This window comes from Balaenoptera acutorostrata, chromosome 12 (genome assembly GCF_949987535.1).
Source record: "Balaenoptera acutorostrata chromosome 12, mBalAcu1.1, whole genome shotgun sequence".
NCBI classification, from domain to species: Eukaryota; Metazoa; Chordata; class Mammalia; order Artiodactyla; family Balaenopteridae; genus Balaenoptera; species Balaenoptera acutorostrata.
The window spans coordinates 41,425,658-41,452,587 of NC_080075.1; the positions used below are offsets into that span (position 1 = coordinate 41,425,658).

At 39.9% G+C, this 26,930-nt stretch overlaps 1 long non-coding RNA gene across 1 annotated transcript in view; it reads left to right on the forward strand.

Moving 5' to 3' along the window:
• LOC103011982 (uncharacterized) overlaps positions 1–11,752 on the forward strand; it is a 92,990-nt gene extending 81,238 nt beyond the window's left edge. Inside the window, exon 4 of the long non-coding RNA XR_451694.2 lies at positions 11,339–11,752. This is a non-coding gene — a long non-coding RNA (uncharacterized LOC103011982). The remainder of the gene's footprint in view (positions 1–11,338) is intronic.
• The last annotated feature ends 15,178 nt before the right edge of the window (positions 11,753–26,930 follow it).

The window sequence follows — 26,930 nt, forward strand, 5'->3', positions numbered from 1 at the left end:
TACTGAGCCTGCGCATCTGGAGCCTGTGCTCTGCAACAAGAGAGGCCGCGATAGTGAGAGGCCCGCGCACCACGATGAAGAGTGGCCCCCACTTCCACAACTAGAGAAAACCCTCACACAGAAACGAAGACCCAACACAGCCATAAATAAATAAACAAACAAACAAAAAAATTAATTCAGGGCTTCCCTGGTGGCGCAGTGGTTGAGAACCCGCCTGCCAACACAGGGGACACGGGTTCAATCCCTGGTCCGGGAAGATCCCACGTGCCACGGAGCAACTAAGCCCGTGTGCCACAACTACTGAGCCTGCGCTCTAGAGCCCGTGAGCCACAACTACTGAGCCTGCATGCCGCATCTACTGAAGCCCACACGCCTAGAGCCCATGCTCCACAATAAGAGAAGCAACTGCAATGAGAAGTCTGCGCACCGCAACGAAGAGTAGCCCCCACTCACCGCAACTAGAGAAAGCCTGTGTGCAGCAACAAAGACCGAACTCAACCAAAAATAAATAAATAAAATGAATGAATTTATTTAAAAAAAAAGAATTAATTCAACAGAAGAATAAAGCCACATACACCAAGTTGGTAGTTGTAATGTTAAATACAGTAACAAGGGGATAAAAGCAGACAATCTAAATATTCTACGGTTGGGAAACTGTTAGACTGTGGTATATTAACTTGTGGCCATTATGTCAACTTTAGAGAAATATGAAGTAACAGCAAGTAAAAGGCAGAATACAAAGTTGTACATTAAAGAATACAAGCTATATAAAAATGGGTATGCAAAACACAAATGACAAGATTAAATGGAAAAGTGGAATCAATTTGCTAAGGTGGTAGGAAAACAGGATAGAAACCCATCATGAACTGACTTAAGCAAAAAGGAAAAAATTCACTGGCTCAAATAACCAAGTCTTGGGTAGAGCAGGGCTGGCACTGGCCTTGCCAGTCTTGAAAGAGGGACAAATATTGCGGTCAGGACTTTGTCTGCCTCTCTCCTCACTTCCCTCTGCAACAAAGCCTCTTTTCTCTCAAACCTCTTCCCAAAATAAGGAGATCTTCATCTCCCTAAGATGAGTTTAGATCCCTCTACACACATTCTTAATATATTCCAACTAGGATGAAAGTGCTTGCTCAGCTCCAGTTTAAGAACAATTCTGGGGAAGAGTTGGGATTGGACTGGCTTCAGTCATGTGCCCATCCCTGGACCAACAATGGCTAAGCTACCATGATTAGTACCAACCTCTCAACCAGCCATGCGATCAAGGAATATGGATCACTTAAGAAGCTGGTAACTTCCATTAGGCTACTGTGTCTGGAGGAAGAGGAAAGCATTTCCCTGAAAGGAGAGAGGTGCTGCTCCAAGTGAAAATTAATTGGCCCATTGTTCAATCTAACATTTTAGAAAGATGTCTTATTCTCTTAGTACCACTCCCAATAACGTTGTGATTTCCTAATGCAACATGCTTTATTTTAACGCCACATAGTACAGTAAAAAGAGCACTACATTGAATGCCAGGAAAATGGATTCTCCTAGCTCTACCATGAATCAGCTGTGTGTCTTTAAGCTAGTCCTTAAATCTCTCTGATTTCAGTTTCTTCATCCCTGCCAGAATACTGTCAACTCCATGAGGGCAGAAACCAAGTCTATCTGAAATGGAGATTTGCACTTGGGAAAAACTGTGGGGGCTTGGGTTAGGCAGAGGAAGAAGTTGAAGAAGTTGAACTATGATATGGTTGCCAAAAGGCCTCAGTTGGTCCCACAGGAAACTCTGGGCTTAGGATGGCCTTTCAGAGTAGTCACAGCTTCCAGTGAGTGGGTCTACTTCATACATCCGTATAGACTGGATGTGTGCTATCCCTAGGGATGGACAGTAAACTTGGGCAAGGCAGTTGCTTGAGTCTCAGGTTAATTCCTGGAGATGGATTCAGCTAAAAGCTGTTGGCAGCCAACACCCCCAGCTCCTGGGAGAATGAGTGCCTTGGTCCTGAAGGATGGCAGCACAATACAGCATCCACTACAATCAACATATTCACAGCACCAATAGGTACAGTGCCTGGCACAGGGTAGGTGCTCATTAAATATTTGTAAAATGAATAAATTATATAACATAGAAGGTGTGGATTAGATAATCCCTTTTAGCGATATTGTGTACATCTATTTGTCTCCTGGAGGATATGTGGGAAAGGTGGTAAATCAAAATCCTCACAGTTTTTGTTATTATTGTTTTTAAATAAAGGAATGGAGATAGGAATAGGAGAAGAATATCTATTAAAATTAATGTTGACTGACCTGTTTAGCTAGAAAAGATAAAGCATTTTTTGTGATTGAGTTAATAGTAGAAAGCATTAAGGAAGCAATGACTATAGACATTACATAGAGTCAAACTGTGCCCTCCAGTACAGTAGCTGCTAGTCACTGGAGGATAATTTAAACAAATTAAAATTCAATGAAATTTAAAATTTGTTTCCTCAGTCACACTAGCCACATTTCAAGTGCTCAGTAGCCATCTGTGGCTATTGGCTACCACATTAAACAGTGGAGATACAAAGCATTTTCATCATCGTAGGAAGTTCTATTGAACAGCACTGGTCTACACTGAATAGTTGTGTTCTTTTCCTCCATTCAGAAAAATCTAATTTACTCTCATGAATTTTGCTGCTCATTATTGTGACAGTGCTGGAAAGGGAGCAAAATTTTTAAAGGCTTGAGTGAAAAAGGATTGCCCCATATCCAAGTTTCTTCTTGGAAATCCAAGTAGTACAGGACAATCCCCAAATGGAATAAATATTTGTTGTCATTTTATGCTGTTCCTGCCAGCTGGATCATCTGGGTGTAAGCAGGACAGAAGGCCCTGGGCTTCTGAAGTGAGCTTTACTCCTGGCTCCCCACAGCCAGTGAGACACGACTGCTCTTTCAAGGCTCAAACTGTCAAGATTTAGACATTCAACAACCAGAGTTGTGTTCTTTTTAAAATGCCTCCTAGAATCTAGGCATTAGCCCAGATGTAATGTTGTCTCTTTCTTTATTAATTTTTTGACCTCTTATATTATTGAAAATTTTGAACATATACAAAAGTAGCAGATTCATGTAATGAATTCCCAAGTACCCACCAAGCAGTTTTAATAATGATCAAATCAGAGCCTATCTTGTTTCATTTATATCCCTACTCCCTCTCTCCATCAGCATTAACTTGAAGCAAACTCCAGATACCATATCATTTCATCTGTAAATATTTTCCTATGTATCTCTAAAAGATAGGGATGCCTTTAAAAAATTATATTAACCACAATATCATTATAATGCCTAAAAAACCCTAATAATTCCTTAATATCTTCAAGTACGCAGTCATCCAAACAAGGTCCATACAATGCAATGGTTGAGGTATCCTTTTACATCTTTAAATCTGTAAGTGCTCTTCCATCTCTCTTTTTCTTTCTCACAACTTTATGTAGAGGAAATCAAGTCTTCTATCCTGTAAAGTCTTCCATAGCCTGGACTTTGCTCATTGCATACCCATGGTATAATTTAATATGTTCCTCTTTCCCCTTTATTTCCTGTATATGGGTAGTTGGACCCAGAGGCTTGTAAGACATTTTTATACATTGTATTGTATCCTTCTATTTGGTTGAAGTATCAGATAATGATGTGATCAGTCATTGCTAATAATTGCCTAGAACCATTAATTCATTTTAGGCAATAAACCCGTGATATTCTAATTCTATCATTTTCTTCATTTACTAGCTGGAATATATCCATTAAAAAAAGATACTACCTCTCATTAACTATTCAGTTTTCCATAGGTAAACATAACATAGGAAAGGCAGAATAAATGTTTGATTTTTTTTCTCTTTATTACCAATTTTCAAAAGAATGAGCTGACTCCTTACCATCCTCTAGGAGATTAACAGTGAGTTTTTATTTTTATTTTCTTAGTATCAGAAGAGGTAAACACATCTGATGTGTTTTAATCTATTGTAGTTATTTTTCTTACACAAATTGTTCCATCTTTGGCCATTGGGAACATCTTCAAGTTGGCTCTGGAGCCCTTTTGACATGACCTCAATAGTCTTTGATAATTTCTTTATTATCTAGTATAACAACATGTACCCACTTTCTAATCTGTTTGCTGTGATATTATCCCATATTCTCCTGCAAATACACCAGTCACTGATTGTGCAGTCTCAGAACCTGAGATATTTCTTATATAAGAACAAAGAGAGGCAATCGTTACATCTTTAATACATTTTGAATAATTTATATTCATTTATTTATCTAACAAGTAGTTATTGAGAACTGGCAATGTATTAGGCACTAGCATAATTCTCAATCCAGCAGGAAAGACTGACAATAAAATTCTATAAATAGTTATATGTAAGTGTGCTATGGTGAAAAGGATTGTAAAAGAAAAGGAGAGGGTGCGATGAGGATATATAACACCTGGTCTAACGTGTTAGGGAAGGCTTTCCTGAGAAAGTCAGTGAGAAGTGCAAATTCAAAGAGTAAGTAGCATGATAGTAGCCTAGCAAAGGGGTAGAGACAGAGCAGCATGTGCAAAGTCTGAAGGGGGAAGATACTTATCACATTCAAGGAACTGAAAGGTCTCCGTGAGCAGGATGGTGGTAAGGAAGAGAAGGTACATGATGAAGCTGGAAATGCATGAGCGGAGGTCAAATCACGCAGGGCCCTGTGGGTCACATTCAGGATTTTAGGCTTTCTTCTAAAAGGGATGGGAAGCCACTGGAGAGTTTTAAGAGAGATACAACACAATCAGATTTTTATGTTTCAACTCTAGCTGTTGTGTGGAGAGTGAACTGGTCAGGGCAAGAATGAAAATGAAAATTGGGGGTTATTACAGGTGAAAAATCACAGTGTCTTGGACTAAGATGACAGTGGAAATAGAGGGAAGTAGACAGATTCCAGAGATTTATGGACAACAAAAAGCCAGCTTCACGCTCAATGGGGAAACAATGGAAGCATTCTCACTAGACACAGGAGCAAGACAAGATGTCCACTGTCACCACAGTTATCTAATATTGTTCTAGATGTGTTAGTCAATGCATTTGGCCAAGAAGAGGGAATTAGTGGTGTCAAAACTGGAAAGGAGGAGTTATAAAGTATCACTATTGATAAATATGATTATATATCTGGAAACCCCAAGAGCCCCAAATGGAAAATCCATGATAAACAAAACAAGATTGTAATTAATGTATACAAACCAATAGCTTTTATGTACACGAATAGCAATCAGTTAGGTATAGTGGAAAAAACACTATTTATAGTGGCAACAAAAACATAAAAATTCCCAGGAATAAGCTTACCAAGACATGCACAAGACCTATATGATGAAAACTTTAAAATGTTCCTCAGGAACACAAAAGAAGATTTGAACAGATGGAAAGGCCAGTAGTGTTCTTGGATAGGAAGTCAGAAGATTCAATCACAAGGTATCAATTCTCTCTACGTTAATCTCTACATTTAGAAACAGATACATCTTTTTTGTTGTTGTTGTTATTATTATTATTATTTTTTTTGGCTGTGCTGGGTCTTTGCTGCTGCGCGCAGGCTTTCTCTAGTTGCAGTGAGCGGGTTCTACTCCTCGTTGCGGTGCGTGAGCTTCTCACTGTGGTGGCTTCTCTTGTTGTGGAGCACGGGCTCTAGGCGCGTGGGCCCCAGTAGTTGTGACTCACAAGCTCTAGAGTGCAAGCTCAGTAGTTGTGGCTCACAGGCTTAGTTGCTCCGCAGCATGTGGGATCTTCCCAGACCAGGGCTCGAACCCGTGTCCCCTGCATTGGCAGGTGGATTCTTAACCACTGCGCCACCAGGGAAGCCCCTAGAAACAGATACATCTTTGATCACAATGGCAAACGTAGTTTGGGTCACTCTATATGTGAAAACAGAAACCAGGAGGTAGTGAGGGGCTGAAATGCAAAAGATAAGTAGATGATGTTAGCTTAGTGTCTTTTTTATGGGAATAGAGATGGAACAGCACATGCAAGGGTCTGGGGGCTCAAAATACCTGTAACATTCAAGAACAGAAAGACCTGCATGAGGTGGACTGTGGTAAGGGAGGATGAGAGGGTATGGGAAGAAGCTGGAAAGAGAGTGAGTCCAGAAGGGTGAATAGAGAGTGAGGCAGTAGACACCAGGGAGGCAAGCAACTCTGTCAGGAAGACTAGCTGCTCAAGGGTGCTGGCTAGTGTTTCCTTCTTGAGGAAGGAAACCAGCCCCAACCTGGTTCCCTCTAAGTAAGAGGGTAGCACAGGGATTCTTCACTGCTACCTTCAGGGTAGTGCTGTACATAAATCAGACCTTCATGAATGCCTCCTGAGATCACTGGGCTGAGAGACTTGCTCCTTCCTCACTCCCAGGCTCTCAATGGAAGTCGGTGACTTAGCAGTGTATTTTTCAGCCCTTCACTATTATACTGTTCTTTTCACAAGACATCCCCATGCTTGACTTAATACCAGCAGAGGAGGAACTTGGCAGTCCAGGAATGGGACAGGGCTAGAACCTCCACTCTCTCCAGGCCCACCCTACCGTGGTGAGATCTGCTGAACATTGGCCAGAGAACCAGCTGATCATGGGGGTGCAGCTTGTGGTGAGGAATGTGGGGGAGCTAACCTGACATTTGAACAAGACCCTGCCCTCATTATCCAGTGTCCTGCCCAAGAGAGTTAATGAATGATGTGGCAGTACAGACCTAGGAAACACTATTTAACACACCTGCCTAATGCCTGATTTCCCAGAGAACTAATGTCCCAGAGAAGCTTGGGCCCTGGGAAGGTAACTTGAAGTCCATTTCCTGGAACAAAGGCCCATAGCAGTCCTGCTTCACGAGCTGCCAAGTAAAACTGTCAGAATCTATTTAAGAAAACCAGGCCAGTCTGGCTGTGTTTATTGAGAATAGCTACATGAGACAAAGGGGAAAAGAGTTTTCATTCCATTCATTCACAGATATTTACTGAGTGCCTACCATCTGCCAAGTCCTGTTCTAGGTGGTGGGCATACAGAAAAGAGCCAACTAGATGGAACACTCGTCCTCGAAAAGCTTACATTCTAATGGGAAGAGATAGACAATAAAGATAACAGAGCAAATATGTATATATTAGAAGGTGGTAAGTGCTACAGCTTCAATTCGTGTAGAAAAATGTCTACAGGACATTTTTAGAACACAAGTGGGTGCTGGTAGAGAGCATAGATAAGGTGGATATTAGTTATCATATTAGGTATTAGGTAGAATGGTTAGGGAAGAGCTTTCTGAGAAGGTGACATTTAAGCTGAATCCTAAAAGATGAGCCAGCCTTGTGAAGAGTGAGGGAGAGAGAGAAATGTTACAAAGGCCTGAGTTAGGCAAGAACTTGGAATGTTCAAAAAACAGAACTAACGTCCATTTCTTCAGTGTGCTAAGCTAGGGGAGAGATCCTAAACACAAGGCTGGGGAGGCAGGCATGCCTTGATAAGGGATGTGGGTTTCTCCTAACTCACTGTGCTCATTACAGCACAATTATCTATTCGACCGTGACTCTGCCCACTCAGAACTCACCGGCTAACTCTGCTGCCTGGCTTCGACTCAGAGAGGACATCTTAAGAAAGTCCCAGGAGTGGCCAAAACAGATGTAATAAAGGCTATGCTCTAAAGCTCACACACAACACCCTTCAGGGAGCTTCTGGGATTTTCTCTCAGGTCATTTACTTTCATGTTAAATACCCTTTAAATAAATTTCCTCTTCGGGTTTCCAAGCCCATAGCAGATTACAAGCAGCAGATTAGAAGGGGGGGGTGCAGGGCAGGCACTCTGTTCAGCTGACATTTTAATCCAGTGAGTCATTTTGCTTGGAAACCACCTTTCCGTGTGACGGACTTCATCCTGTACTGTAAGGACTCCAGGACCCCTCGGAACGCATTTATTGTATCATGATGTAGTGGCAAGAACACTGACAAACATCAGTCCTCGATGCACGCCCTGACCCCAGCTTTCATAATTCCATGTTCCCACTAGATGGGGAATGACTTAAGGACATCATGTCTTGGTCATCTCTGAGTTCACTCATAATACATGCCCCTACTCCAAGCCAGGAGTAATGCTCATCATGTAATGGTGCTTGACAAATGGATCTTGAATGAATAAACGACAGTATGACCTTGGATAAATTACCCTCTCTGATCCTCAGTTGCCTCATCCGTAGAAGGAAATAGCATCACCACCTCAAGGGCTTACTTGGAATGTTAAATAACAATATATGTAGAAAGCACGATGTACGGTGTAACACACAGTATACACGAAAGGTATTTTGCAACTTGGGGCTGAATCAGAGGTGTCCTTCAAAGGGTCAAGGGTACCTCTAGGTCCTTGTGTCTACGACTTGAAATAGTTGCCACTAGATGGCAATGTTTTCTTAAGGCACGTTGAACCATTTTTCAGTTTACCCTAACGGCCTTCAAACTGAGGGTTCTCATACCACTGGGAGTGCAAAATGCTTTCGGAGACGTGCTTAATTATGTATAGCTTTGAGGAAATCAGCATTCCCATCATCAACTTCTATGTGTCCTCTTTCCTAAAACTAACCTGCTTAGGAAAGTACCTGTGTTCACGATAACTCTTCTCCAGCTTTTCAAAAAGAAAGGTATACCCATTATTCCTCCCAAATCTGATTTTTTGGCACCACCAGGTGAATAATATCATCTAGAGCATCGAACAAAGAGGAAGTCTCCTTCAACGATACAAGGAACCAGTCTTTCCTTATCTTTTACATACTTCTGTGAAGCGTGAAACTTGGCTTTAGAAATGGAGTATTTTGGCTCATGCTGTTATGGTCTGAATAATATGTGGTATAGTGGGGTGGTGGAATTAAGCCTTCTTCTGTCCCCTAAGAATTATCAAAGAAAGCATTTATTTTAAGGAAAAGAAGCACAGAGAGCCTCTTTTCAAAAATACTAATCAATAGTTTCTCAAATACTTAAATATAATTACTTTTACCTATTCTCAATACTCATCCCAAAGTCAGGTCATTAGCAGGAAAGAAATATGTTAGAATCGCCAAAGTAGTTGATCATTTTAGGTGTAGCTATAATATTTTCCAGGGTCACCAAATTTTTCATGACACACTAGCTAAACAAACCAAGTTTTTACATGATTAAATTTCAAATTTGATGTGTTATTCAGTAAGATAGTTAAAAACTATTTTTATGAAATCATATAATAAAATATTTATTCCAGTTTTAATCAATTCTCATCTTTATTTCATCTTATTTATTTAATATTGCCTATTTCTCATTAACAAAAATACAATTGTATGTTACATGCCAGATCAATTAATTTTTACAGTCTATATCTTTCCATTTCATTAAATCACGGGAAAAGTTTTATCATAATATCTAATGAAATAATGGCGCTATTTCTGATTTTTATATTTGAGACTTATTTATTGTCAGAAGCCGAACCTCAGAGTTTGAAACAGACATATAGATACATTTGACCAAAGAAATATCAGAACTGGTATCATATTCCCTGCTTTACAAATAGCTTATAATTTGGCTATTCATGACATTGCATTATTACAAATTAGGTAATGAAGAATAGCATATTGATTTATTTGTTTTACTAACTTTAAAAATTGATTAATGAAAAAAAATAAATGAATTATATTAAATCTACCTTAAATTAATCCTGACCACTTTTAATCCTTACAACCCTTGAAATAGGTCCTATTATTAAAGCTTTTTTTTTTTTTTTAAATATTTATTTATATTTATTTTTGGCTGTGTTGGGTCTTCGTTTCTGTGCGAGGGCTTTCTCTAGTTGCAGCAAGCGGGGGCCACTCTTCATCGCGGTGCGCGGGCCTCTCACTGTCGTGGCCTCTCTTGTTGAGGAGCACAAGCTCCAGACGCGCAGGCTCAGTAATTGTGGCTCACGGGCCTAGTTGCTCTGCGGCATGTGGGATCTTCCCAGACCAGGGCTCGAACCCGTGCCCCCTGCATTGGCAGGCAGATTCTCAACCGCTGCGCCACCAGGGAAGCCCTAGGTCCTATTATTTCCCCCACAGAGAGGTTAGGAATTTATCCACAGTCACAAAGGCAAGAAAAGGCTCCGAGTAAGCCAATATGAATGTCACCATAACCATGTAGTAAACCTTAGGCAAGTTATACTTTATATAGTCCAACTTAACACAATAAAATAAGCTTGATCATCTGATTTCCAACCTCACAGCAGAAAAGAAGAAAAGTAGAGTGGGGAGCAGAATTTTGGAGGGACAAACACTTTGACACTAGTGAGAAATGACAGTCAACAGTCACTTGGAAAGCAATCCTCAAGATGAAAACTGGAACTATTTTAGTGAAGGTGCTAAAAATCCTACCCTATATTGCTATTTTTAATTAAATTAATATGTAATGTTTACATTATGGCTGTGTAAATATTTTTACTGAGTCACTTAGTGTACAGTTATTTAAGTTGGGCAACTTATTGTTTTCCCTGGAAGTAATAATTGCTTCATTTTCTCTATTACTTAGTTTTCCAGATACCTATTATTGATTAATTCTCAAACTCTGACATTACAGAAAAATGTCTGCTAATGTAGTCAAATTCTTCAGGTATATTTTTTCTTCTTGTTTTTTCTTTTTTAAAAAAATTTATTTATTTTTATTTATTTATTATTTTTGGCTGTGTTGGGTCTTCGTTGCTGCGCGCAGGCTTTCTCTCGTTGCGGCAAGCGGGGGCTACTCTTCGTTGCAGTGTGCGGGCTTCTCTTGCTGCGGAGCACAGGCTTTAGAGCACTTGGGCTTCAGTAGATGTGGCGCGTGGGCTCAGTAGTTGTGGCTCGTGGGCTCTAGAGCGCAGGCTCAGTAGTTGTGGTGCATGGGCTTAGTTGCTCCGCAGCATGTGGGATCTTCCCTGAGCAGGGCTCCAACCCGTGTCCCCTGCATTGGCAGGCGGATTCTTAACCACTGCGCCACCAGGGAAGCCCAGGTACATTTTTTCTTGAAGTCATCCTTCTGGAGCTTTTCATTCTTCTGCTTCAGTCTGGACAGGTTCTCTGTATGCCTGAGACTCATCTATCCTCCTAGAACTTCTCATCACTACTTTCCTATGTATTCTTTTATTTGTCTTCTGTGTTCAACCCCTTGCTTCTTCGATTCCTTCTCTTTCTTGGTTTAATCCCTCAGTTTGGTGGAACACATTCTCTAATAACTTCCTGAGAAATGATGAGCGGGAGATAATTTATTTGAACCTTTCTACATCTGAAAAAAGCTGTATTTTACCCTCAAGCTTGGTTAATAGTTTAGCTGACTATAAAATTCTTCAGAATTTTGATGGCCTTTCTCAATTGCCTTCCAGGTTCCAGGAAGACTCTTGAAAAGTCAGATGCTGTCCTGATTCCCAATCCTTTAGACGTTACCTGTTTTTCTCTATGGAAACCCCAGGGTTCTGAAGTTTCAGAATGATGGGTCTTGCTTTATTGGGATATAATTTATATATTATAAAACATACCCAATTTTAAGTATATAGTGAGATGAGTTTTGATACATGTGTATAGTCATGTAATCTCTGCCACATCATGATATAAAATATTTCCAGCACTCCAAAAATGTCCCCCCTTGCAATTAACCCCCTACTCCCAACCCCTGGTGCCTGGAAATCACTGATTAGCTTTCCATCACTGTAGTTTTGCCCTTACTAGAATTCCATGTAAATAAAATCATACCGTATGTAGTATTTGGTGTCTGGCTTCTCTCCCTTGGCATTAACTCTTTTGAGATTCATCCATTTTTTTGTGCACATCAGTAGTTTCTTTCCTTTTGTTGTTGAGTAGTATTCCATTATATCAAATATGACAATTTTTTTTATCCATTCACCAGAAGATGGATACTTGTGGTATTTCCAACATTTGGCTATTATGAATAAAACTGCTATTAACATTCATGTACAAATCTTTGTGTGAATCTGTTTTCATTTGTCTTGGATAAACTCCACCTAGGAGTAGAGTTTCTAGGTCTTTGATAAGTATATATTTAACTTTATAAGAAATTGCCAAACTGTTTTCCAAAGTGGTTATACCATTTTGCATCCCAGGCAGCAATATGTGAGGGTTCCAGATGCTACACATCCTCACCAATATTTGATGTTGCAATCTTTTAAGTTTTAGCCATTCTAGTGGGTGTGTAGTGGTATCTCACTGTGGTTTTAATTTGCATTTCCCTAATTAACGCTGAATAGCTTTTCATGAGCATATGTGTCATCTGTATATCTTCTTCGGTAAAGTGTTCAAATCTTTCTAACCCATTTTTTATTGGGTTGTTGGTCTTGTTATTATAGGATTGTAAGAGTTCTTTATATATTCTGGATACAAGTCCTTTGTTTTATAAATATTTTCTCCCAGTCTCTGGATTGCTTTTTGTCTTAAAAGTGTCTTTTGAAGAGCAAAAGTTTTTATTTTGTTGAGTTCCATGCAGGGGATTGAGTACTGTTCCCTCAAAATTTATGTCCACCCAGAACCTCAGAAAGTGATCTTATTTGGAAATGTAATCAAGGTAAGGATTGAGATGAGATCACACTGGATTAGGATAGGCCCTAAGTCCAATGATACTTATCCTTGTAAGAGACAGAAAACAGCACAAAAGACACAGAGAAGGCCATGTGAAGATGAAGGCAGAGATTGTGATTATGCTGTAAATAGGTTCTGGTACCAATCCAGTGTGTGGGGGGGTTTTCCGCACACCACCAATTCTCCCACCTCAGCTGGGTGTCCTGCAATTCAACTCAATTCTGACACTATCTACCCAGAGTTAGCATCAGATTCCACCGGTTAAGGGCTCAGTCCCATAAGGCTACCTTCCACCTCAGATGCCAATTACAAGCCCAGGTATTTCTGATGACTGGCTTATAAATCATAGGCTCCCACAACCCCTGCCTTGGGTCTGATTAATTTGCTAGAGCAGCTCACAGAACTCAGAAAACCCATTTATTCACTAAATTACTGGTTTATTGCAAAGGATATTAAGGATGCGGATCAACAGCCAGATGAAGAGATATATAGGGTGAAGTCTCAAATAAAGGAGTCTGGGGCACAGCACGGTGCATGTGGAGGCATTCTGGTTTTCCAACCTAGAAGCTCTCCTTTAGTTTTTTTATGGAGGCTTTATTACATATACGTGATTGATAAACTCATTGGCTATTGGAGATTGCTTTAACCTCCAGCTGCTCTTCCCTGCCCAGAGGTCAGGCAAGTGGGACTGAAAGATCCAACCCTCAAATCACTGGTTCTCCTGGCAACCAGCCCCCTTTTTTGGGGGGGGGGGGCATCCAAAACCCACCTCATTAACATAACAAAAGACACCTTTGTCACTCCCTCTACGCAGGAAATTCCAAGGGTTTTAGGAGCTTCCTGCCAGAAATGGGAGAGAGACCAAATATATATTTCTTATTATAAATCACAATATCATATGCTGCCACAAGCCAAGGAACACCAGGAGCCACCAGAAGCTAGAAGAAGCAAGGAAGGATTCTCCTTTGGAGACTTCAAAGGGAGTGTGGCCCTTGCCACACCATTTTGGACTTCCGGCCACCGGAAGTGTGAGAAAACACATTTCTGTTGTTTTAAGCCACCCTGTTTGGCACCTTAGAAATCTAATACAATCCAATTTATTATTTTTTTTCTTTTATAGTTATGCCTTTTTGGTTCTATTTAAGAAATATTTGCCTTATACGAAGTCACTAAGATTCTCTCTCTTTGTTCTTTTTCCTCCAAAAGTTTTATAGTTTTAGCTCTTACACTGAGGTCTATGATCAGTTTCACATGATATTTTTTATGCTATGAAGTAAGAATTGGGGTTAATTTTTTTTCATGTGGATATCCAATTATTTCAGCACCATTTGTTGAAAAAATTTATCCATTCGCCATTGAATTACCTAGGAATCTTGGTCAAAAATTAATTAGCCATGATTCTGTGGGCCTATTTCTGTACTCTTTATTCTGTACCATTGATCCTCATTCTACTGATATCACAATGTCTTGTTTTCACAACTTTAGAAAAAAGTCTTGAAAATAGATACTGTAAGTCCTCCAACTGTGTTCTTTGTCAAAGTTGTTTTAGCTTTTCTAGGTCTTTTGCATTTTTATCAGGATTTTAGAATCACCTTTGCTAATTTCTACAATTGGGATTTTGATTGGAATTGCATTGAATCATTGAGTTTCCTTTTTTTTTTAGTTATTATTTATTTATTTATTTGGTTGCGCTGGGTCTTAGTTGCGGCAGGCAGGCTCCTTAGTTGCAGCCCACAATCTCCTTAGTTGCAGCACGCCGGCTCCTTAGTTGTAGCATGCAAACTCTTAGTTGCGACATGCATGTGGGATCTAGCTCCCTGACCAGGGATCGAACCTGGGCCCCCTACATTGGGAGCACAGAGTCCTATCCACTGCGCCACCAGGGAAGTCCCCATTGGGCCTTAACTGAAGCGATTTTATGCCCAAGGCAATGTTAGGCAATGTCTGGAGACATTTTTGGTTGTCTCAACTAGGAGGTGCTATTGGAATCTAGTAGACAGAGGCCAGAGGTGCTACTAAACATCCTACAGTACACAGGACAGCCTCTTACAGCAAAGAATTATCTGGCCCAAATGTCAATTGTTCTGCTGCTAAGAAATCTTGCATTGACTATATAGGTCATTTTTAGGACAAATGACATCTTAAATGGAATCTTTTGACCCAGAATCAGTATTTCCCTCTACTTACTTAAGTCTTTAATTTCTCTTAACAATATTTTGTAGTTTTTGGTGTACAAGTCACGCACACTTTTTGTTAAGTTTATCACAATCCACCATCACCACTATCTAATTACAGGACATTTTCATTATCCCAAAAGCTGTACCTATTAAACAATCACTCCCCATCTCCCTTCCTCCTGCCTCTAGTAACCACTAATCTGCTTTCTGTCTCTATGAATTTGCCTCTTCTAAATATTTTATATAATGGAAGCATACAATATATGACCTTTTGTGTCTGACCTCTTTCACTCAGCATAATGTTTTTAAAATTCATCCATGTTGTAGCATGTATCAGTACTTTATTCCTTTAAGGCTGAATTATATATATATACCACATTTTGTTTATCCATTCATCAGATGATGGACATTTGGGTTGTTTCCACCTTTTGGTTATTGTGAATAGTGCTCTATGAACATTCATATATAAGTTTTTGTTTGAATACATGTTTTCCTTTTTTTTTTTTTTTTTTGTCCACATCACATAGCTTGTGAGATTTTAGTTGCCAGACCAGGGACTGAATGGGAACTCTTGTCAGTGAGAGTGAGGAGTCCTAACCACTGGACCTACAGGGAGTTCCTGAACACATGTTTTCAATTCTTTTGAGTATATACCCAGGAGGGGAATTGCTGGGTCACATGGTAATTCTATGTTTCACTTTTTTTTTAATAGATAAGATTTTTTTTTAATTTATTTTATTTATTATTATTTTTGGCCGCGTTGGGTCTTTGTTGCTGCGTGCGGGCTTTCTCTAGTTGCAGTGAGCGGGGGCTACTCTTTGTTGGGGTGCACAGGCTTCTCATTGCAGTGGCTTCTCTTGTTGTGGAGCACGGGCTCGGTTTGTGAGCTTCAGTAGTTGTGCGTGGGCTCAGTAGTCGTGGCTCGCGGGCTCTAGAGCACAGGCTCAGTAGTTGTGGCACATGGATTCAGTTGCTCCATGGCATGTGGGATCTTCCCAGACCAGGGCTCGAACCCATGTCCCCTGCATTGGCAGGCGGATTCTTAACCACTGCACCACCAGGGAAGCCCTATGTTTCACTTCTTGAGGAACTGCCAAACTGTTTTCCACAGTGGCAGCACCATTTTACATTCCCACAAGCAATGTACAAAGATTCCATTTTCTCCACATCCTTGCCAACTCTTGTTAATTTCCTTTTTTTTTTTTTTTTTAATTGTCATCCTGGTGGGTCTGAAGTGGTATCTCACTGGGATTTTGATTTACATTTGCCTAATGATTAATGATGTTGAATATATTTTCATTTGCTTATTGGACATTTTTATATCTTTTTTGGAGAACTATCTAGTTAAGTCCTTTTCCCATTTTTAAACTGGGTTGTTTGTCTTTTTGTTGTTGAGTTGTATGTGTTCTTTGTACAATATATTCCAGACCCTTATCAGATATATGATTTATAAATAATTGCTTCCATTCTATGAATTGCATTTTCACTCTCTTGACAGTGTCCTTTGATGCATGAAAGTTTTTAATTTTAAGTCCCATTTATCTATTTTTTCTTTTGTTACTTGTGCTTTCAATGTCGTGTCTAAGAAACCATTGTTGAATCCATGGTCATGAAGATTTAACCCTATGTTTTCTTATAAGAATTTTATAGTTTACCTCTTATATTTAGGTCTTTGATTTATTTTGAGTTAGTTTTTGTCTATGATGTCAAGTAAGGGTCCTACTTCATTCTTTTGCATGTGGGTATCTAGTTGTCCCAGCACCATTTGTTGAGACTATTCTTTCCTCATTGAGTGGTATTAACACTCATGTTGAAAATCAATTGACCATAGTGTATGGGTTTATTTCTGAACTCTCAGTTCTATTCCATTGACCTAAATGTCTATCCTTATGCCAGTACCACACTGTTTTGATTACTGTAGCTTTGTAATAAGTTTTGAAATTGGGAAGTGTGAGTCCTCCTGCTTTGTTCTTTTTCAAGATTGTTTTGGCTATTCAGAATCTCTTGCAATTCTATATGAATTTAAGAATTAACTTTTCCATTTCTGCAGAAAAGGCCATTGGGATTTTGATAGGAATTGCATTGAATCTGTAGATTTCTTTGGGTAATATCGCCATCTTAACAATATTAAGTCTTCTAATCCATGAACACAGGATGCCTTTCTATTCATGTATATTTTCTTTAATTTCTCTCAGCAAAACTTTGTACTTTTCAGTGTACTAGTCTTGCACATTTTATATTAAATTTATCACCAAATAGTTCATTTTTGATGCTATTGTAAATTATATTTTTTAATTTTAATTTTTTGATTGTTTCTAGTAAATAGAAATATATAGCTTTTTGTACATTGACCTGTATCCTGTAAACTTGCTAAATTCATTTAGCTTTTTGTAGATTCTTTAAGATTTTATGTAGATTATGATGTCTTACATGAATAAAAAGAGTTTTACTTAGTGGAAGAGAAAATTTTTTTAATTTTTTTTTTTAACCATGCTACACTATCTAGGACCTCTAGCACAATGTTCAATAGAAATGGCTATAGTGGGCATCCTTGCCTTGTTCTTAACCTTAGGGGGAAAGCATTCAATCTTACACCATTAAGCATGATGTTAGCTATAGGTTAATCATAGATGCCCTTTATCAGATTGGGGAAGTTTCCTTCTATTCCTAGTTTGCTGAGAGTATTTAGCTAAATAGATGTTGAATCTGTGAAATGCTATTATTTTTATTTTATTTTATTTTTTTTAATTTATTTATGGCTGTGTTGTGTCTTCATTTCTGCACGAGGGCTTTCTCTAGTTGTGGCAAGCAGGGGCCACTCTTCATCGCGGTGCGTGGGCCTCTCACTATCACGGCCTCTCTTGTTGCGGAGCACAGGCTCCAGACGCGCAGGCTCAGTAGTTGTGGCACACGGTCCCAGTTGCTCCGCGGCATGTGGGATCTTCCCAGACCAGGGCTCAAGCCCGTGTCCCCTGCATTGGCAGGCGGATTCTTAACCACTGCGCCACCAGGGAAGCCCCCTATTTTTATCTATTAAGATGACCATGTGGTTTTTCTCCTTTAGTCTATCAGTGTGTTGAATTACGTATTTGAGTTTTGACTATTAAACCTTACATTCCTGGTAGAAATGCCACTTAGTCATAATACATTATCCATTCTATATATTATTGGATTCAATTCATTAATATTTCATTAATGATTTTACATCTATGTTTATGAGAGCTGTTGATCTGTAGTTTTCTTTTCTTGTAATGTTCTTGATAGTTTTGGTATCAGGGAAATGCTGACTTCATAGAATGTGTTTAAAAATATTACTCTAACAGCAGAAACTAACACAACATTGTAAAGCAATTATACTCCAATAAAGATATTTAAAAAATTACTCTTCCTTCATTTTCTGGAAAACTTTGTGTAGAATTGGTATTATTTCTTCTTTAAATATTTGGTGGATTTCTCAGTGAAGCTGTCTGGGCCTAGCATTTTATTGTGGGAAGGTTTTCATCCCCCCAAAAATTTCTTTTGTAGAGATAAGGCTATTTAGGTTACATATTTCCTCTTGAATAAATTTTTTGTGTCTTCACTCTTTTTTTTCCCAATGAATTTGGCTCAAGGTTTGTCAATTTCATTGACCCTCTCAAAGAACCAGGTTTTGGTTTCATGTTTTTCTCTATTATTTTCCTGTTTTCTATTTCACTGATCTCTGCTCTTATCTTTATTATTTCCTTTCTTTTGCATACTTTGGTTTTAATATGTTTTTCCTTTTCTAGTTTCTGAAGGTGGAAGTTAAGGTCATTGATTTGAGACCTTTCTTCTTTTCTAATACAGGTGTCTAGTGCTATAAATTTCCCTTGAAATGCTGCCTTAGTTGCATTCAAAATGTTGATATGTTGTTGTTTTCATTTTTATTTAGTTCAAAATACTTTCTAATTTCCCTTTTGCTTTCTTTTTTTTTTTGACCCACAAGTTATATAGGGTATGTTATGTAGTTTCTAAGTATTTGGGAATATTCCAGAGATCTTTCTGTTATTTATTTCTAATTTAATTTTGTTTTGGTCAGAGAAAGTATTTTGTATGACTTGATTCCTTTTAAATTTATTAAGACTTGTCTGTGGCCCAGAAGATGGTTAGAAATATGGTCCACCTACTGAGAGAAATGCAATCATTATTATGCTTATTCAAGGACTAAGGTCTGAGCAACAATATGTTCCTTATTGTATATTAAAGTTTGGATTTTATACATCAGTCTGCTGAGTTCAGTAAATGTGTGTTTCCTCCTGAGAGAACAAGCTGCCTCTTAATGCTCTCTACACACAATGGCCAAGATCTTAATTGAAAACTGAACATTTGAATCTTCCAGGTATTTTCAAGTATCCATATGTTTGTATTCAGGTATTTGTTTTAGCTTTAGAACATGAATGAAGATCTTAGGTCTCTGAACAAATTGCCTTTTCTTGGATTACTTTGTTTCCCATCTGAGAATTAAAAATTAACTTGAATAAATTTAATTTACTATATTGATACACAGATGTATTCTGAGAGGAAATGTGATTCATGTTGCTCAATATCACTGAATATAACAGTTTAAGTTGTCAGTAAATGTGTAGAATTTGAGCCTTCTTGGAATCACCCCAAAGTTCTGTTCATGAATATATTGAAATTAAATATTTTTAGAGCCATTAGATGGGGTGCACATACATTGTTGACTTGGAATATTTTTCATATGCTACTAGAGATCATAAATGCAATATCTGAATAAAATTACTGGCCTATTAAAAGTTGTCACCAGTGTCAAAAAGCAAAGCAAAACAAAACAAGACAAATGAAAAAAGTGACCTTCTTCTCCTCCTACAAAGCAGAGGGGAGGAATAGCTGGATGAAGCAAAACTCTATCCTTCCTTTCTACCCCACAGTCAATATTTAATCTCTAATTTAGTGTGCCCTCTGTCCTTCAATGACTAGACATATCATGTGGTAAAGAGGGTAGAATGACAATAGGATTTCCTTAAGTCATTAGGCCTTTGTGACAACTGTTTTCTCCCACAGGGCTATCTGGGAATTTCAAGCTCTAATTATCAATATCTTCTCAATGTATGTATGTAGGGCCCACATGCCCCATACTAGGCATGGAGCCTTTCACTTGCAAACTCTAAAGCTATATAGAAAACTGAGTGTTATAGCACCAGATCTCAGGAAACAATCATCAGGTTCCCCCCTACCCCCCTCAGGGAACTTTTGTTCTAAAATAACCACAGGTCTGAATGCACAAGACTAAATTAACTTATAACTTATAACATCTCAATGATAATTCAACCCCTCTCATTTGGTAAGTGTTTTTCAACTAAACATTCTTGGCACACCTTGGTAAGTTTTATAAAAAAGAGAAAAAGAAAGTATTACTAAGTTCAGTCTTATATTTAAGGCAGAGAAATGAAAGAAATGTCCTTCATTTCTGCCACAAACCTATGACAAGGAAAGCAGCCAATCCACTCTGCAGAGGAATTTTTCCTGAAGTTCCTCAATTGCTTTTTTAAAAAATAATATATACCCTTGTTAGTGACTCCCTTCACATTCAATAATGTCACTTTGTGGACATTATTCAATGTGAAAAGAAGAACTATATATATTGTATAATTCAAGAAGAACCATATATACATAATTCAAGAAACTTGAGTTTTGTGGGAGGTAACGAAGTTAGGAACAAAGCCCCCACAAATGGAACACTCCAGAGTGTCACTAACTTTTCCCAGCCCTCACCCAAGGCTGAGTAAGAAAGATCACCTACTCATGCTGCAAGGAGGTAACACAGAGTTAAGAACATTGAAGAGGGAATCAGAAAACCCGAATGCTGGTCCTGGCTTTGTCACTCACTAACTTGTTGGTTGAGTTGGAATTAAACCCTTCTTTCTGATCTGGAGTTGCTCAGGTTTAAAGTTGGGAGACTGGATTAATAAACTCCAGCTTCCTATAGACTCCTCCCATCTGCTTCCATGTTTTCTATGGCTCTCCGCTCTCTGTGTTCTCCTCTATTTCTGGTGTCCCCTTCTCTGACAGTTCTTGGTCTTGTTGTCACATAAATGCAGGAGTCTCTCCAGTGAATTGTCCTTGGCTCCCTTTATGCTCTAATCCTCTCCTGCAATTTTAGTTATAATCCCTGCGGTAGATACTGGTTTATTGCCCAAATTCTCCCTTCTGTACTGAAGCTTTACTTTCCCCAGCTGCTGGGAAGTTTGGAAGATAACAGCTCTCAGCTGAGTTCTTCTCTGGGAATTGCCTTCATGCAAAGAGATCAACCTCACCCAAGCTCACATCCCCTCCCTGGGGAAAGCCCACATCCAGTGTTTCTTCAATGTGGGAATGAGAAGGACCAGTCCCCTTGCCTCAAAGTGGGATAACTTTGAAAGGCCAGCCATACCTGCTCTGGAACTCCCCTGGTTTTTGTTGTGACTGTACTGCACTTCAGTGCCTCCTTCTGCCCAGTTCTGCAGGTGTTGATCCCTGAGAGCATTCCTCAATAAACCACCTGCACAAAATCTTCATCTCAGAGTCTGTTTCCTGTAGAACCAACCTAAGACAGTTGGTACCAGGAGTGGTTCAAGGAAGTAGACTCTAAAATGAGATTTTGGAACTGGCCCACCCATCTGCCAGGTGGCAGTGAGGTCCCCATTGCCACCACTGGTGGTAGGAGGAGCACTGCAAGCTCCTGGCATTCAGTGTAACTGTTAAAACTTTAACTAGTGGTGAACATTAATATTCCACCCAAGTTCACCACTAGAAGACCAGAGGGCCTCCATGGAACCATAGACAGAGACTCATCTCCTGCAGCCAGAGGGCAGAGAAAGCTTAAATTTGACCCTGGACTTAGTTATAGGAGTTGCACAACTCCAAAGAAGTTTGAATTCTTCAGTCAGCTGTGCCAAGTTAGGGCCCTGACTAGGAAGAAGTGAAATCCTGAGACTTGGGATGGGAACATTTGGATTGATGCACTCAAAAACCTTGGAACTGCAGATCCCTCTAAACCCTCTGGGCCAGCAGAAATGGCCCAGTGCTCCTGTTAAGGGCGAGTGTTCCCACTTGCTTGGAAATAATGCTGAGGCCTCTCAATCTAGACAAGAAATCAGAGAAGAATTTTCAAGAGCAGCCCTGCCAACTGGTCAATACAACCCAGCGAACTTTATGGTATTGGAAGTATCAGTAGTAGGAAAGTATGCCTTGTGGAATTTATGGTGACTTCCAATAGAAGAATCATAATGTAGACCCCTAGGGTATTAGAACAAGTCTATGTCAACTTCAGTGAAGAATTTTCCACCATTTGAAAAATAGCTCCAGATGTGCCACTGCACTATGATAGAGATAGAAGAACTGATTATGGGACATCAAATGAACATGTGGCCAAGGTTACCTATTATGAGTTGGTTTCTCTCAAGCCCATCTGAATGGTTAGGTCATTCAAGATGGCTGTTCTCTTGCTCTCTGTATATCCCCTGTTTGACAAGTCCCTGCTTCACTCACATGACATCAAATCCTCTTAATTATAGGGCTTTATTAGTTCCTGGGAACTGGTGAGCCCACCTGATGTCAATTCACCATATAAATGGTAGCTTCTTTCTCCCCCAAGCAGCGAAGATTGCTGCCATACCCTGTCCACCATCTGCCATTAACGGTAGGGGTGTTGCTCCAGGACCTTTTGTGGAAGATTCCCCGGTCCAATAAACCATTGCTGTCTCCAGCTCTTTCTTCAGTCTCAAGGCTGGGCAGCTTCAAGGCTTACAGGCCTTCGGGGTGCAACCCAACACCAATCCATTACACAATGGAAGTGGTACCTCAGATCAGGTAAGAACAAGGTCAAAGGGCACAAGTAAGCTGCACAGGTAGGTGATCCAGACCCCCGTGTTTTCCCCCACTGTTACACTGATGTCTCTCCCTCAGTTTACACCTATGGCTTCAGTGGCATATTCAGTGATCCATTGGGGTCTTTCTTGGGAGTCCCTTGCTCAATTCTGAAGGTAAATGGACAAGTGCAGCAGCCACAGACTAAGAAGGTTCTGGTCACCAGAGGCTCGCCCCTCAGGCTGTGATCATTTACTTTGTGTGGAAAGAGAAGTGGCCTGACACAAGAAGATATGGGCAGCCCTGAATAGCTTGTTAGTAAAGTGGTTCCGAACAAGCCTCCCAAAATATGCCACTTTGGCGTGTGGATCACTTTGAGCTGAAGACAATGGAGGCCCAAAGATTCAGGAAGAGCTTTTTAGCCCCCCCCCCCACCACCTCAACCACCTAAAAGAATTTAGATAGAGGGCCTGGTCCAGGAAGAGAGCTATCACCAGAGGTAATTACAAAGAGTATGGGCAGGTGTGGTAAGCTGGGGGAACCCTTTGTTTGTTCAAAGTTATCTCTGCGTCCCATTGTCGTTTATCAAACACTTGCTCTTCCCATCTTCTTGTGAATTGCCTTCCTTCTCTTTGAAACACCAGACTACTATCCCCTTCTCCTTAGCTCAGAATAGTGTAGAAGCCTCATTTGCCTGTCAGAGAGCCTCTCATAGTATTTGTGGGGCTCCCATACGTACAAAATTACCTTTGTTTTTTTCCTGTTATTCTGTATTATGTCAATTTAATTAATAGATCAGCCAAAAGGACCTAGACAAGTAGAGGAAAATTTTTCCTCCCCTACAGGTTGGTCAGGGGTCAGAAAGGGGAAGGACTGAAGGATAGCAATGAAGGACTAGTTCACTCAGACCACGAAGGAAGCTGCCTAGACCAGCAGAGGCACTGGCCGAGGGTAAGGGGACTCTGGAACAGGTAGTGGAGGAGGGCAACTGTGAGTTTCACTTGCACCTGGAGACCAGCTGCCATGGCGAGGACTGAGTTCATCCCACTGATCTTCCTCTCATAAGTTTCCCCCAGGAAAAGAGACCAACCCAAATTCTGGAGTAACTAAATTTATTATACGAAGCAAGTAGCTCTGAGTGGATAAGGGGTGGACTGTCATGGATGGTGTGGTATGCTGCCCTGTCCTCTGGTCTAGACCCAGGCACTCATTCTCTCAGAGGCTGGGCATGTTGGTTGCCGAAAACTGATGAGTTCTTCTCTAGGAACTGCCTTCAGCTGATGAGCGCTGTCTCACCCAACATCATTTTCCCTGCCTTGGTATAAAGTCCAGGCCCCTTGCCTTAAGATGGGACATCTCCAGGGGCCCATCCTGCTCCAGAGCTCCCACTGGGTCAGCTGAGGCCTCAACTGCAACTGCACTGCAGTTCAGCTCCTTGGCTGCCCACTCCTCCTGCATTCACTCCCACATAGGTATTGATCCCAAGGGTACTTCCCCAATAAAATCTGGCACACAGCAGGAACCGGGTGTTCATAGATTTTTTTTTTTTTTAAAGGAATTCCTTTATTTTTATTATTTATTTATTTTTAGCTGTGTTGGGTCTTCGTTTCTGTGCAAGGGCTTTCTTCTAGGTGCGGCAAGCAGGGGCCGCTCTTCATCGCGGTGCGCGGGCCTCTCTCCATCGCGGCCTCTGTTGCTGCGGAGCACAGGCTCCAGACGCGCAGAGCTCAGCAGTTGTGGCTCACGGATCCAGTTGCTCCGTGGCATGTGGGATCTTTCCAGAGCAGGGCTTGAACCAGCGTCCCCTGCATTGGCAAGCTGACGCTCAACCACTGCGCCACCAGGGAAGCCCAGAACCGGGTGTTAGTGTTAAATGGGTACAGAGTTACCGTTCAAGAAGATGAAAAAGTTCTGAAGGTAGATGGTGGGGATGGTCACACAATAATGTGAATGCATTTAATTCCACTGAACTGACTGTACAATTAAAAGCAGTTAAAATGGTAACATTTATATATTTTACCACAATAAGAAAAATAATCCTGCAAGTGAATCTCCCAGTCTTTTTTTCCTAGGGAATTTAAACTAACAGCCTCCGTGAGTATGGCAAAGATTGCTAGCTAGCTTCCACCAATATTCATTCTTTTTCTCCTTTATTATTGGAACTCAGCCTGAGACAGCAAGCTGTCTTGCAGCTGGCCATGGGATGTGAGACATGTGACTAAGTTTGGCCAATTGGATGCGAGAAGTGATATGTGTCACTTCCTGTTAATTCTCTTAAAGTAGTAGGCATGCCCTCCACTCATCTCTGCTTCCTTCTTGCTGGCTGGGATGCAGATGTGATGGCAGGAGCTGGAGCCAGAGAGGAAGCCATAGGTAGAGGATGACAGAGCCACCCTACCAACCCTAGACTATCTCTGGCTGTTATTTGAGATAGCAATAAATTCTATATTGTTTAAGCCACTGAATTTAAGGTATCTTTGTTATACCAGCTCAGTGTGTATCCTCATACTTTGGATGACTCCAAGATCCATTTCTCTAACCCTAACAACTTTCACAAACAGTTCATGTTTCACATTTCCAGCTTTGAGATTTGGCATGCCCACACCATAATATATCCTAATGCTTTCTAAATCTTGTTTTTTATTTTTGATAATACCACAATTCTCCTACCAATGAAGAAAGAGCCCTAAACATTTACACAGTGGAATATCATTCAGCCGTTAAAAAAGGAAGAGGAAACCTAAGATACACTGATATGGAACAATCAGCAAGATCTACTGAGTGAAGAAAGCCAGAATTACAGTGTCTATAATATAACACTACTTATATTAGAAAAACAAAGTATATATACATATGTAAATTTTTGTATGTGCATAGAATATCTTGGGAAGGATAACCAAAGACTGAGTCGCTGCCTTAGATAGGACAGCCAGGAGACAAGGTGGCAGAGAAACTAATTTATTACTACATACCTGTTTGAACCTTTGAATTGTGTACTGTATGCAAAGGGCCAGTGGTTCACTATTCATATTCTAATCTGGGTAAATTGCACCCCTGGAGCTGTGCTGTGTGTGGCCTGGGCAGCTGTACACATCCATCCTGCTGTGCGTGTTTTATGTACTAAAAAAAAAAAAAAAAAAGTTTAAGAAAATATACTTACTTTTGTTCTGTAGCTTGGACAGAACAGCTATTCTCTGAAACCATCTCAGTTAAAATATCCTAGGATTTCATAGATCTCTGTCTAGACTGTTATTTGCATCTCTGTTACCAACCATCAGAGCTTTTATTATCATTTTAAAAGATTATCCACTCTTCCTTGAGAACTTCCTTCAGTGCTGAAATGACCTGGCAGCTTTTGCTCCTAAGAATTCCACAGTGAGAGTGGGGAAGCCTCAACACTGAAACATGCCTAAGGATTTAACCCCCATCTTTGTGCTTCTCCTAGGATCTGTCAATTATCATTTAATATGGACTGAGAACCTGAAAAAGGTCCTTAACATTTGATCTTGCAAATTCTGCTTCTTGAATTTCCCACGTTATCCTGAGGAAAGCATCAGAGCTACACACCAAGATGTATATACCAGAACGCTCACTGTGGCTTATTTCTCTTATCCAAAAACATGGTCACAAACTAAAGAGCCATGAATATGGAACTAGTGAAACCTAGTACAGTTCATTTAGGGAATGGAATTCCAAATCTTGGAAGAATAACAAAATGGGGAAATGATTACATTATATTGATAAATGAAAAAAGCAAGTTACAAAACAGTAGGTAAGGCATTATCCTTAGACTTTCCCAGTTTGGTTTTTAAAGAAAATTGAATATCTGTATCTGGAAAAGATATTCACCAATATGTTAATACCGCTTTTCTTTGGGAGTTGGGCTTATTATAGATTATTTTAATTTCCTTTTTTGTGTTTGCCTGTATTTTCCAAAGTTACTACAATTAACCTGTTTTCTCTTATGATTAAAAAAGTGTTACCCCCACCCAAAGTCAGTTTGGGGGGTTCTATGAGCACTTCAGTTTGCTCATTAGTCCCTGATAGTACTCTGAGGCATGCATATGAATTTTAAATGAGAAACATCAATCTGGGTTATGTAGAGAATTCCTCCAATTTCTACAAGGAGGAGGTAAGAGGAGAAGGGTGGCAGATGGTAAGGGGAGGATAAAACAGCTTAAATAGCTTTGTTACCTTTGTTACAAGTTTTCCTTCCAGGAAGAGTCTTTTAATGGTTTTCTAGCTAAATGAGCTATTTTACATTTGTAGAGATGACAAACTTCACTATTCACCAGGACCATATGCTTTTTTGATATTCATAAAGGCTTTGAAGTCTAAAATATATGCTGTTTAGGAATGTTAGTCTAGACTAGAGAACAAT